Here is a 14,871-nt window from a genome sequence, read left to right as displayed (position 1 = left end):
ATAGATACTTAATACTATAACTGTTTGCAGTATCAGTAATACATATTTTACATCAAACAATTATACAGTTATTTAGGTGTTAAGTCGCCCTTTTAGCATGAATCACCATTTGAACAGGTAATTCAAGGACAACAATATCAACAGTGCAGTCAGGTGAATTCACATTGGCATGAAGAGGGACAGACATAAATGTTGCTGGAAAGACTTTTAGGCCTACATGTGGAGGATTGCTGCCTGCAACTGTTCTCTAGCAGCATTTAACAGCATTTATACAGCTCCAAGATGTATCTTATATTACTGCATGTCCAATCAGCTGCCTCCAACCCCTTGAAGAAATTATCTTAGACACTTACACCCTTATCCATACTAAATATGTCCTCACCTACATTAAAAAAAAGGCTGACAAGTACAAAGCTTTTGCTCCCACAATATTAACTCTATTATCTCTTGATTTAACCTATTTAAATGGAGTCCTGAAACTTGCCTCTTCGAGCAGAGGGTCCAAATTGACTCTTTAACTGATCCTGTCACTCTTTCAGACCAGTGCTGCAGACCTGGTCCATTTTTTGGCATACTTAATAAGATCCTCTGTCACATCTGGCTGTGTGCAAGAGTTTGTGTAAGCAAGAGTAACTTAAGAATAACTTAAGCAAGAATACCTGCTCAAGAATCCACCTTTTGACACAACTTTGTGAAAAACTTCAGACTACTGATGAGTGTCATTACTTTAATTCCTTTCTCAGTGAAGGTCAGAAATACACAACCACTTGACTTGGCTGCTCAAAATGACCCATCTCTTTTTACACCGCATGTTCAGGTCCTTCAGAGCTCAGTCCTGCAGGGCTGATCTCTTGTTTCAGCTCGACAATGCATGCACTATTCAGTGCATATCCTAACTCTGTGGGAAAACTTTCTCCCTAAAGATTTGTCTATAAATACCCAACTAACACCAACCTGCTGTACCATCCCACAGCCTTAGTGTGATCTTCTACAATAAATGAAAGATCCAAGCTCTTGTCATGTGCAATTTCTCAGTTCAGACTTTCGCAAATTAATAATTTTGACTCTTACCAGTCATCCAGTTTACTGCAGTTGGAGCTCATCTTCAACCTCTCTAAATTCTGCCATATAATCATGCTCACTATGACAATGCTTGTGTATAATGTTTACCATGTACATCTTCTTAGTTATATATTTACTATTGTTGCTGCTACTTCTACTGTTTCATTTACAAATGCCACGGCTGTGGCTATAACTGTTCATTGTTCCTCATCATGTTACTGCATTGTGTTGTCAACAACTTCCATGTTTACTGCTGATTTGAAGTGTTTTCATGTGTACACTGTTACTAATCCTAGTTGGTTCATCCCTCATGAGAGCGGTATCAGTTACCTTGATTAGAAAGCCTTAGCAACTAAAATGTTGCTTGCAGAGCATGTTGCTATGCTTCTTCCTCAAGCCTTGATATTGCTTTCTCTATAAATAGAATAATCTCGGCTGAGGTCAAACTGCTTCATTCAGCTTAGTGAATACAAAGTCAGATCCCCATTTATCAACAGTAGAACAGTCCAATTAGAAGATTTACATTGCTGGCATTGTTATGTGACTTAGAATGAATGGGTCAGGAAACATGGACAGATTTCGGAGAGTTGGTTAGTAAAGCTGTCAAGTGCCTCCAAGCATTTGTCTTATTGTCATTGGCTACATTTAGATATGTTTCGTCTACTAAACCTTATTGTACTTTGTACCCGGAGCAAATCTAAAAAAAACTTAAGTCTATTACAAATTGATAGACTTAAGTTAACTACAATCCTAAACCTGACATTGTCCTATTGCCATTAACAATCCTAAACCTGCCCCCTTAGTCATATGCCATAATATTCTTGAACTAATATTCTTGAAAGAATACAGTAATATAAACACCTTTTATTAATTTCTCTATGAATAAATATTCTAAAGGTTCATTAACTTGCACTAGGCTTAAGGATAGTTTGAATCTTCTTTCGCATCAATGAGAAAATGCCAAGATATTCTCTTCATGAACACAAGGTAGTCTCTACAGTGTTGTTCTGGGAGACTTGTTTCACCAGTCAATTACCTTACCAGGCTTCTCCTTCACCTTGACTTGTGAGTCCATCTATAAATAGGCTTATCTCCACTGGGGTCAAGCTGCTATGTTCCTTTTTGGTCGTGCAAGCAGCAGTTTGTTTTATAATTGAAAGTCTCTTAGTTTGTTTTTCTTCTCACGTAAAAGTGGTTTTATATCACGCAGGGTGTACACTTGCGGCATCACACCAGTGGACCTTACAGCCGTTCTGATTGGCTCTTTTGTTTAATTAAACAACCATCTGGAGGCTTCCTAATAGACTTAATGATTATTGCCTTGCACTGCTCCTGCATTTGTGCATTAATATGTGAATGTATATGCAGGTGCACATATAGATACAAACATGCACACACAGAGGTATACACACGGTTCTTTATGCCAAATTGTTGCTCTGATTGTGAATTAAAAGCATAATTTTAGTTACTGTAACACAATAGATTCATTCCCTAACGCTAACCATAGTATCTTTTTATACATACGGACATACATATTGTATAACCAGAGCTTAATTTGCTTCACTTTTTTCATTTTTGAAAACCAGTATTGCTTTCAGTAAGCAAATGCAGCATTATTCAATATGGACTTAAATAGGGCATCACAAGGCCTCCATACAGGCTCCTCTCCTTCAGAGACTGTATGCACTGAAGAAGATATTCCTATTCCACCATCCAAAGTCCAAGGGTCTGAGGTGGAGCCCAGACATAATCGTCTCAGTGGCCTTTTGTGCACTCAGCAAGGCAAGATGATGTTGATTTGCTTTGAAAATGTATATCTGCCTTTTCCTTGGCTTCTGGTGTTCTCCCTTCCCCGACACACACATACAGCAGTAGAGGTATTCTTTCTGTAGGCAGCAGCCCCCATGCCTGACACGCCAATTGTTTTATTGCCCACTAAAGCTTAATGCTCCACTCCTTTTTGATATTGAATTATTTATTTATTTTCCTGTGCTGCCTATGAGCCCCTATGAACGATTGGGCGCCTCGGGCCTGCTGCGACATGATCTCGGGGGGTATTAAATATATTGCCAGTATTTGTTTCCTACCTCTAAGTGGATCGGACGACACTGCAGACAAATACTCATCCTCCAAAGTAGAAGAGCCTTGACAACAAAACAAGGATGTCCTCTGCTCCATAATCCTTATTGCATCCAGTGCTCTGGTGTGGCTTGAATAGGGGACTAGAAAACTGTTATTATCTAACTGTGTTTGCCCTGTATGGATTTTGTGCATCAAATGTTGCTTCACACAACTGTAGAGATGGTACTGCGTGTGGTTCAATATTATCATTTCCATTTAGTTCTTTACATTTATATGTTTTATATCACACCTATCTAAAGCAACTTGCAGAAAACATTGCAAAATTAATTTTTTCTTCAAATAAACAATACAATCTACACTACACAAACCAGATTGAAAAAAGAAAAAAAGCCAGCATTAACCATGAAGTAAAAAGCAAGTTTATAGAGAATAGCAGGTAATATTGAGAATATGTGCTGCTCTTGCAAACAAATCTTGCTCATTACATAATTGATAACCCATTGCGAGGTATCCCAATAAAGATGGCTTAAAAGACTTCCCTGTGCAAAGTCTGTTATTTCGATATATTATAATGCCTCATTTTACCTTATTGTTATAACAGCTGGTTAACAGGTTTATTTCATTGGTCTTTCTAAAAGAAAGATCAATGAAATAAACCCTTTATGATCAAATATATTATCTGGCTGAAGCTAGTAGAACGCATAGTTTAAAAACAGGTTTGGTGTCACTTTCATGAACAGAGAACCAACATACACTCCTATCACTTCCTTCCCAAAATTTGAGAAGTGGGTGTCCACTGGAACCAAGCTAGGTCCTTATTTTAATACTTTGTATTAATGGACTTTTGGCAGAGAATGTGGCTTAGTGTATACAAATAAAGAACATGACAATTTTCACACTTTTCAGATCACAATAAACTTGATGTTATTAAGTACTAACAGCAATAAAAAATATAGTAAACTTATCTTATGGACTACTGATGAGAAGCGTCAAGACAAAGTTGTGTAATTTGGTTTACATGACAACTTAACATCTACCAAAATTAAATCTGCTGATGAAGACTGTGAGAGGCAGTTGAAAGCTCCAAAAAGCTTTAAGGGAACCTTGTAACTGGATTATTTTTTTATTTTGTCGAACAACAAATTTCAAAGTCAAGAATCAAGTGTCACTCACACAAATTTTAGTTAAAATCAGTATGATTCTGAATGTTACAGAGCAACATAAATGAGTATGTGAAAGTTCCCATGTCATAGAAAAGTTGAGCCCAAAACACACAGAACCAGTGTCTTTTCAAACAGCACCCACTGGGTGAATTTAGTATAGGAATTCATATTTTATCCCCGACTCAAGGCCTGAGTGTCCTGACGAAATTCTATTGAAATTATTGGAAATCATGACACAATTCCGTACCCAGAATTGATGTAGAACAGAAGTGCTGGACGACTGCAGTATCTCTCTCATACCAACGTCATCTCCATATCTTGGCCTTTCTTATTACTAACCATCCCGTCTTTCTCTATCATTCACTCTTTGAAGCTATAACAAAAGAGAAAAATTGAGAGAGTTATCACAGTTTTTGCATAACCAGCCCATCAGTCTCGTCCAAAATCATGTTTATTCATTTTGCCCTCAGGGGAGAGGGGGTAAAAGGGAGATGATTAAATTCTAATTTGACCTCTATCATAATTTAGCTGAGCCTATTATGATGTCAATCATTTGAACTAAATACAGCAGTGAGGAGAGAGTGACTGTGTGGAAAAGGGAGCGGGGATTATATGCAGTTTAGGGACCACACAGTCACTGTATCAAATTGGTTTTATCCAGCAACATGTAATTTTATTCCCCGGAGAGAACAGAGCTTGTTCAAATGTTCAATGTGTGAAGTGAACATGAAGCATCAAAGGAATGATGGACTTGACTAAAGCTAGGGAAGGTTGCTTTTCAGTGTGTAAAATTCTGTTGCGTCCGGTCGATGATTTGCTTGTTAGGGTGAGTCATAGAGGTGATGAGCTCTGTATGATGGATGTCTTAGTAATGGAAATAAAAGTATTTGTGTTTTCTAGCTCACTGTGATGGTCTGTGTTATTTGTATTGGCTTTGTGCGTTTATTTGTTAAGATGTGTACTGTATAAACTGGGTGCTGATTTTTCAACTTGTGGATTTTGACAACATCAGCATGCATTACTGTACCAAGGTGACTGAAAATACAGGCCTCTGTCTTTTTCAGTTAATTAGGAGACATAATTTAATCCAAACAAGAGGCTAAGGTGCAAAGCAAAAACCTGCAGATTGTACTAATGCTGTTTTTCTAAAAGAGGACAGCGATTCAGTATCGTTCAAGTTGAGGGACTAACAAGAGACAGATGAAAAAAGAATGTTGATATGCAGCATGCCTTTTGATTTCCATGGCTCTAGAATTAAGGCAGGATTTCTGTTTAAATTGCATTGTCTTCAAAACCTGAAATATCCCTAATGTGGGAAATCTTAATCAAGGTTATTTCATCGTGACAAAACTCCCTTCAGAGCAGCTGAGGACATAATACATAAACTGTTTTTACAGGCGGAGTTGTACTTCACAAGACTGGTAAGATTAATGTTATGTATAAAATCAGTCATAAATTATTTCTTTATACGGACAGGTGTTTCTATTACTTTGTGAACCCCATCTGTATAGGCAGCACCACCTACTACAGCCTCCAATTATCAAAAAAAGAAATTAACACCTCTCTAAACAGTGTCAACACAAATGCAACATTATAACCTTCATGGAGGTAGGGTCATTGCAAGACCCTTATATGAGGTTACTGTATATTTTTTTTAGCTAGGTGTAGCTGATAAACTGGCAACTCAGTGTATATATTGTTGATCTACAGTTCAACATGTGTAACATGAGCAGTATTGATCCCATTTAGGCTCTGTCTACCATGCCCCTGCAGATCTGTACGGATCAATCTTTTGATGTTGCTCATTGATGGCTGAGGATACTGAGTGCTGTAAACACAGTTATGTCTCTCTGCCTGGTAAATCGCTCTGTGTTTTCTGTAGGTCTGTGTAGTTAGTATAATGTATATTGACTGTGTTTGATTGTAATGATGTTTCTGATGAGAGGGTTTGAGTCTGCGTGTGTGGATTGCATAATGAAATGCAGTTGAACTTCGACATATACTGTGTGTGTGTGTGTGTGTGTGTGTGGTCTGCAGTGTGCACAGCTGCACGTACTTTTTTTCATCAGAGGCTCAAAGGCTAGACCACAGGGATCAACTCTGCGGGATAAATCTCTCTCTCTCTCTCTCTCTCTCTCTCTCTCTCTCTCTCTCTCTCTCTCTCTCTCTCTCTCTCTCTCTCTCTCTCTCTCTCTCTATATATATATATACATACATATATATGACTTATTTTTATATAGCCTGGCTTGGAAAGAAAGAGGAAAAAATAATTAATAAAACCTTGAGAACTTCAATTCCTCACCACTTTGATTTCTTGTCCTCTCCCTTTTTTCCATGGTGTAATTTTTTCTGTTAGTGTGACTAAAAGCAAAGCCGTGTATGTGCAATATGTGAAAGGTAATTTTTTTGTTTAATTTGTATTATCTTTAAGTGTTGGTAATGTGGGCTGTGTGTGCATATATATATATATATATATATATATGCACAAAAAAAAAAAAAAAATATATATATATATATATATATGCACTAAATATATCTATATATATATATTAGGCTATATATTACTATTTATATTTTGTATTAAGAATTTGAATCTACAAAGTAGCTAGTAAATAACATTGTCCAATCAATGATGTAAAGTTAAAAGTCTAATATTTCCCTCTTAGGTGTAGTGAAGTAGAAATAGAAATTAACATAAAATTGAAATACTCGTTACATTCAAAAATGTAATGAAGTACAATAATCGAGTGGCCTAAATGTACTTGAACACAGAGCACAAAGTTCTTCATTTATCTAGCCTCTTCATTTTGCTCTTAAACTGAACCAGATTAGGTGTTAGTCTCTTGTGGAAAACACCAGATTTACTAAAATGTATTATTAAACCCAACACCACACTTAATTTTTCAAAACATGCCACTGCTTTTTTAATCAAATCTTTATCTTTTAAGAATAATGCTGTGTCATCAACCAGTTAATTTACATTATTTCCCTAATACTGAAGTGCAGAATTTATTCTTATTAATGTGTCATTACTAAACAAGATTGGGCATTCTTGTCCATCTGTATATCTCTAATAATGTTAAATCTCTGAGAGGTTCCATGAGATGTGCTTTTGACTGCACATATAATGGCAATTTCCATATCATGGTTAACTCACCCTATTCCAATTATTTTTTCTCATTGGAAAATTACAAACTGCATCGTAAAGATTGCTTTGGCATTGGAATTGCCTTTCATGTCAGTCAGAAATACACACATCCAATTCTACCAATTCAAACTGAAAGTGAGATGTTGCAACTCGTTTTTTTCCCACAAGTCAACATGCATTGACAATTATTGTCACCTGACCCACCAAATGCCATTGCAAGTGTTTATTTATCACACAAGGAACTTGTCATATTGGTTGAGGTAGTTCTCCCACAACATTTAAAGGGCAGATGAGGTGGTTTGGCACCTGAAAGATGTCAAAGGGGATGTTGAAGAACCCAGTCAATAAGCAGGAGTAGTGCTAAAAAAGGGGCATTTATTAACAAAAAGTATACAAATAAAATATACTTTTACAAAATAACCCCAGACAAGAAAGCTGTATCTGCCAACTCCTCTCTCCCCTACTCCAATAAATGGCATTTGACCTTCTCAGCCTCACCTTACTGGAACCTACCATCTGCCCAGGTAAGCACTGAATGAGCGAATTAGAGCAGGCATCAAAATCAACCAAAATAATTAAATTACCAATAATACAAGGTTTCTAAGTTACAGCTGACATACTAATTCATCTAGTGGCACTCATTACATACCAACGAGCGCACTAATTATAAAAGAATGTAATTTATTGCAGAACTACCATACCTATCTTCTTACATCTTAAAAGTGCCCAGCCCCTCATTGTTAATAGGATATAATTAGGGATGCCTACTTGCACTTAAAAAAAGGAGCAAAAAAAAAAATCCTATGAACCCATAAAATAAACACACTTGACAGGCGTTTTCCACAAAAGACACACAATCAGTGTTAGCTTTTGGTGACAGGGTCAGGTGAAAATTGAGAAAGACCACCTTTTCACAGGTGATATCAATTTGGACTGGAATGCCAACTCATCAAAGTCACACTGAAAGCTACTGCAATAAAGCCAGGTCTTTATCAATTAATCAAGAAGCCCACTAGGATCTGTAACACTCACAGTTCAGTCCTTGACCTAAAATTTACAAATCAAACCTCCAAATATGCATTTTCTGGAATAATTTACACTTCGCTGTCAGATCACTCTCTTATTTATTCTGTTAGGAAAACTGTCAAAACCCAAAACAAATTCTGGCTCAACATGCAAAAAATACACCACTGCATACAAGGAACAAGCTTGGATGACTAAGGCGCTGAAGGCATATCGAGTATTACAGTTAACTAACAACCAGGCATTACGTCATGTAAACAAACCAATGACCTATTAGCTGTGCAATCAAGATCAGACTGGATACGCTATATGATGGTACTTGCTATCTTCCAAAGTTTGTATTTTTTTTAACAGAAAAACCACACATTATATAGTGAAATTTATTGGAAATGACAAGCCATACAGTCAACAGCAAGACAAAACTTTCGGACGATCCCGCTCCAGCCAGCTGCCTCCTTTAGCATCGTCAATGATTTTATCAAATAGCTAATAGAATAAATTAATTGAAGAATAGGCTTCTTCAGCTCTAAAGCAGCTGCTTGTCTCAGTCTGTAGTCACTACTCTGTAGCTTAATGTCCCGCCCACTCTAATTGGTTACATGTCACAAGTAATAGCCTACTAAAACCACTGAAGGCTACTGTGCCACAGAAGGGCAAAGACAAATGCACACTACTCCGGTGAGCAGCTGATATTGCTGAAGTTGCAATAAACATCACACTCAAGGTTAGCCAGCTAGCTGTAACTTAATCACGCAACATGGATCTACCAATGGCTGCTTTGTAACTTAAGCTGATAAAGACATTTACAAATGGAAGGCTAGTCAATTTACCAGCCAGATCACCCATTAGGATTTAGAACTATAAATACCCTATGGGGTCCGCAACATTTTGGGTTGATTAGACAATTTTAATTTTAATTTTTTTTTCCAAACATGACTCTGTCCATTATTTTAATAGTTCAGTATGGAATGCAAGATAACAGGTATGTTTAAGCATGGCAGTGGCACTAATAGGCCATCACTCATTTTCGTTTCCACATTTATGTTTAAAATAGAAACGTCAAATTGAATAGCTTGTATGCATGATTATCATGCAATTGACAGACAATGTTGATATTGGCATTGGTGTCAGTTGACAAGGTATTTTTATAAATGGCAGTGGCACGGCCACCCTACTCACTGAACCTTGCACATGTTTAAAATAAAAACATGACTATATGAACCTGTGTATCATTTGAATAACTTAGTATTGAATGCACAATAACAAGGTATGTTTATACATGGCACCAGGCCCAGTTTAATATAAAACACAATTTTATACAATATATATAGTAGAGGGTCCCTGCTCCATCTCTCTATCAGTTTGGGGTCCTTGGCTTGAACAATGTTGAAGACCACTGCAATAAATTATATAATGAATTAGCCCATGGATTCTCAAACCTTTTTATAATAAATAATAATACATTTTATTTGTATCGCACTTTACATTTTTTTTTAAATCTCAAAGTGCTACAGGCTAAAACAGGGCAGAATAAAATCACAGAAAAAGACACAGTAAAAAGAATCACATTGCTAAACATTTTTGTAACTGGCCCCTTAAGCCCATCAGATCTGTTCACGACGGAGTCAACATGACCCTCCACTTCATCTTCCAGCATTTGTACCCCTGGAAACTACGCCAGGATCCTGTTTGTGGACTTCAGGTCTACTTTCAACACAATCATCCAGTCTCTGTTTTATGACAAGCTGTCCCAGCTGCACGTGCTCAATTCCACCTGCAAGTGGATCACAGACTTCCTGTCTGACAGTAAGCATCATGTGAAGCTGGGAAAACACGTGTCAGTCTCTTCTCCCTGTACAGCAACAGTGGCACCTCTAGTCAGCAGTCCGTCAAACTCCTGAAGTTTTCGGATGACACCACCACCCTCATTGGACTCATTTCTGGTGGGGATGAGTCCGCCTACAGGTGGGAGATTGACCATCTGGGGACCTGGAATAAAGAACTTATAGCTCAATGCAAAAACACAGTGGAAATGAGACCCAGACCCACCTGCCCCTAATATCCTGCGTGACTCCCTGGTCACCACCGTGGAGTCCTTCCGCTTCCTGGGCTCCATCATAACACAGGATTTGTTTTTTAATTTACTTGTTTATTTTAACCATTTTTCAATGCAGCTATGAACATGGGAGGTGAATTACATGACCAGCTGATGTGCAATATTAAATAAAGGCCTGAAACATGTGCACTGTGTTACAGTTGGAAAAAATCTTTGTGGCCAATCTTGTTAACTGTGACAAGGCCTGTGGCTACTGAGGGCTAGATCTGGGCCCATCGTGTAAAGATAGGCTGTGGCAAAGCAGTCTTCCTGGGTGGATGGAGGCTTGCCATCTCTGCCAGCTGCTGTCAAGAAAGACACAAGACACTGGTGTCACCGTAACCCTCAAACGAGATTCAAGAATAGGTGAAACCTGTGTTTTATAAAAATGAATACAAACACATGCATATGCATTTTCATATGGATGCAAAAGCACACACTACTCTTCTTAAATATCTGACTGCTTGTTGCTTCACTCAACATCAGAAAGCTGTGATACTGCCAAGTGTGAGCTGTGTACTTGTCTCTGAATTGATCACAGGCTGTGAGAAACTCCTTGAAGAAACAACTTGATAGAATTCAAGGCGAACAAGATCACTCATCACTGCCAATTCCCTATCCACAACCATGTGTATTCTTCTGAGCCGCACAGCTTGCTTGTATGATGTTTATTTTTATTTATTTTTTTATCTCTAACATACAATTATGTTTGGGCATACCCAGGGGCCTCCCTTACTTCCCCTCCTCTACCTACTGATTGATTTTCAGAAATTTCTCCTTGTAAATCTTTATCTCAATCATGCTTGGCTTACTGCGTTGATGTCCACCATTGCTGTCGACACTGTCTCTGCTAAGGAAATGGATGAATGAAGGAGGGGTTGAAGGGAGAGGGAAAGAAAACATTTCAAAAACTCTGATAGGTAAAGGAGAGAAACCAGTACTGTAAGAGGCTTAAGAGCCTCCTGGAAGATGTCGTTTGACTTGGGACAAGTGCTGTTGTGGAATTGAGTTACTCCTTTATCTACTTTTGGCTTTGTGATTCCAGGCAAAAGTCTGACCACTGCTTTGCTTGGTTGGCTGTGGCACATCCACACAAAGTACACATGTACACACAGCCACCGGCTTAAGACCCTCTCACACATGGCTGACTCCATCTTTAATTTCTCAGTTTGAAGTTTTTAGTTGCTGTTTTGAGTTAGGGATGATGTTTGGTGTTTGGACATGACAGACCAGTTTTCTACTAGTTTCTCAAACCAACGTTCATCCTCATGGATTAGATTACTGTTGTATTCTCTGATGTGGCAGGTCCAATACTTAACACCTTATTTTGTAGCAGTAAGGGCACAGGTTTGATTTGTACAAAAGCCAACGTGTTCAGTGAAATGAAACTAGCCATTGCTTAAGTTAAGTTTTCCTATGCTCGATAGAAAAAGGACAGAGAAGGTTTTCTAGATTAATATAAATGATTCAGTTTTGAAAATTACTATGATTACATATAAAACTTTTTTCACAAGTAAAAATAAGTATCAATACACTGTAAATGTCATACAAATTGATTCACTTCAGGTGGAAAAATGTATGTCATATGCTGTCAGTAATGTTAGTTGGTCAGACAGACAGTTCTCAGTTCAGAAGTCAAAGAAGAAGCAGAAGCATTTTTTTAATTTGGCCCCACTTAATATGAAAGGTTACAGTTTGAGTCATTCTTGTGTTAAATCACTCAATTTTAATAGAGTGGAAAGTTATTTTGAAAACATTTTGATTGTCACATAAGGGATGAGTAATCCACTTGGTGGAATGCTGAAAGTCACTAACGAAGTACGCTTGGACTGTCAAATATGAGGAACAATTAATAAACAATAATAGTAATTTTGTCTCAACACAAACAATACTCATATACAAACACAGTTTACATTTGAGTTAAAAATAAGAAACGACGGTGCGCAGAGAGGAACTGGATTTGATGCATTTAATTTAACAAAGCAAATTACTTTCTTCAATATTCATACCTTGACACCTGTGGAGTGATCAATCTCATTGTATCTTGATTTAGGATTGAAACACCTGTTTGTGAATAAATTCCTAAATCATAATAATTGCAATTAAAATCAGATAAATTACTCTTTCAAGTGAAAAACAATTATACAATATTGAAAAGCAACAGATAATAGCTGACTTGTACAGGTGGATGTTTTTGCATTGCAGGGCTGATACAAAATAAGATGAGCAAATAATAGAAAGAGACTGAGATAAAAGAGACTGTGAAATTATATTATTTGTATTAATCAAACATATGAATATTTGTGTTTCTGATTCAATCCAGACAGCCTGAATGTTACACAGGTCTTCAACATACAGCCTCAATGGTCAAGTAGATTTATATTCTGGTTATGCATGCTTGAAAAAAATGCTAATTTTACCCAAACATGCAAACATTCTCAATAATATTAAGCCAAGTTATGCACTTATCCTTGCATTTTTGAAGACTCAGTATTATACTCTGAATGACAACTCATGAGTGGTAGCCATTGTGCCTGTGCTTCCTCACGACAACATGACAGTCCACACACAGAGCTTGCCTTCAGGTACCGAAGACATTTTCTGTTACAAGTCCTGCAAACATTCGTGTTTAATCAAGCAGCAGTAGAACAAAGACACCAGAGCTTACATTCAAAGCTCTGCTTCTTCTTTAGATCCTCACTGATAAAACCAGGTCCAGTTTTCATGGTGTCAGGCTCTATTTATATGGTTTTTCTGGATAAATGTCAACCCATGACCTTTTTTGAAGTAATTTACTCTCCACAGAAAGCCAATGCAGCACCTGCCTTGGTGGGATTGTGTTCACTGGTGAGTTGGTCTTATAGTACTATAATCCTTTACATTTCCCACCTTGCCAGAACATAAACCGATGAATGTAATCACACACACACACACACACACACACACACACACGCACAAACGCACACACACACACACACACACACACACACACACACACACACACACACACACACACACACACACACACATACAATTTATTGTGCGGACAAAACTACTCTCTTCTAAAAATAAAAAAAGTAATGAAGAGCAGATATTTCTGCTTTATTTGATGGTGAAAGAGATTGACAGGAAAGGAATGGGAGAGAGAGGGGATGAGCAAAGGGCCATGAACTAGACTCAAAACTGAACCGCAGTGGTAAGCCTTAACAGTACACGTTCTTCCCAGTAAGCCTCAATGGGCCCCCAAGGACAAAAAAAAAAAATATATTTTTCTTCACTTCATCAAAGGTACTCTGTTTTAAAATAATTTAACCTGTAGTATTCACAATAATCAAGGGTGCAAAATACTGGTATGCAAGTGTGAATAAAATCAGCTTTCGGTCAATTGTTTTACAACGCACATTTGTGCATAAAGCAGCAATTGTCAATGGTCATCAATACACATTTCTTGTCTAAGCGCTTTTTTTGTCAACACACTTTTCTTGCCCTAATAACAAAGCCTACTGTGAGAGATGTCCCAAAAACAAGAAACAAGAACAACAAACATTAAGCAGCTACTTTCCTGCCTTCCGCATAGAAAAGTCAAACCAAGTAAAGCAGGATGTGCCTCCAAGATGTGCTGTGGCTTGAACCTAACAATGAGTGCACATACATGTGGTGCAAGACATGTTCGCATTCACATCTAGCAGACAAAACAGGTGAGTTTTATACAGGCTCAAAGAATTCCAATCATTTATTATTTACTAAGCATGGAAGAATAGGAAGAACACACATGTTACTAAAGGTATTGTTAACAAACAAACTAGACAAGCTGAAAGATAGCAAGCTCTATATGATATATTTTTCCTAAGATTTCACAAGGTTAAACAAGCACTTTATGTCTTCCTACGCTGAGGAAATTGCTCATTGAAGCAGCTAGGAGTGAATGTCGTTGTGCATATTAGTCACGTGGAAGGGGAAAACGACTAATGCAGAGCAATTGCACAAACTATCAGTGGGGATCTACGAGCAAGGTTGGAGTCTGCTGAATTTTTGGGGCTGCTCTTTGATGGATCGGAGGACATCACCAAAACCGAGCAGGAGATTTCTCACATTCTGTCTGTGTCAGACAAAGGAGACTTTAACTCGGACTTCCTTGAATTAATTGAATAAGGTGCTGACCAAACTGAGTAGGCTATAAAGAATAAATTTGTGAAGCTCTTCCATGACACATGCTTTGGTGACTGGACGACAAAATTAGTGGTCATGTGCACAGACTGGGTTGCTGTCATCTCACAACAGTGCCAAAATGCCAACTG

This window comes from Cebidichthys violaceus, unplaced genomic scaffold (assembly GCF_023349555.1).
Source record: "Cebidichthys violaceus isolate CVI_PGR_0920_01 unplaced genomic scaffold, fCebVio1.0.p SCAF_13, whole genome shotgun sequence".
NCBI lineage: Eukaryota > Metazoa > Chordata > Actinopteri > Perciformes > Stichaeidae > Cebidichthys > Cebidichthys violaceus.
This window is presented reverse-complemented; position numbering follows the sequence as displayed.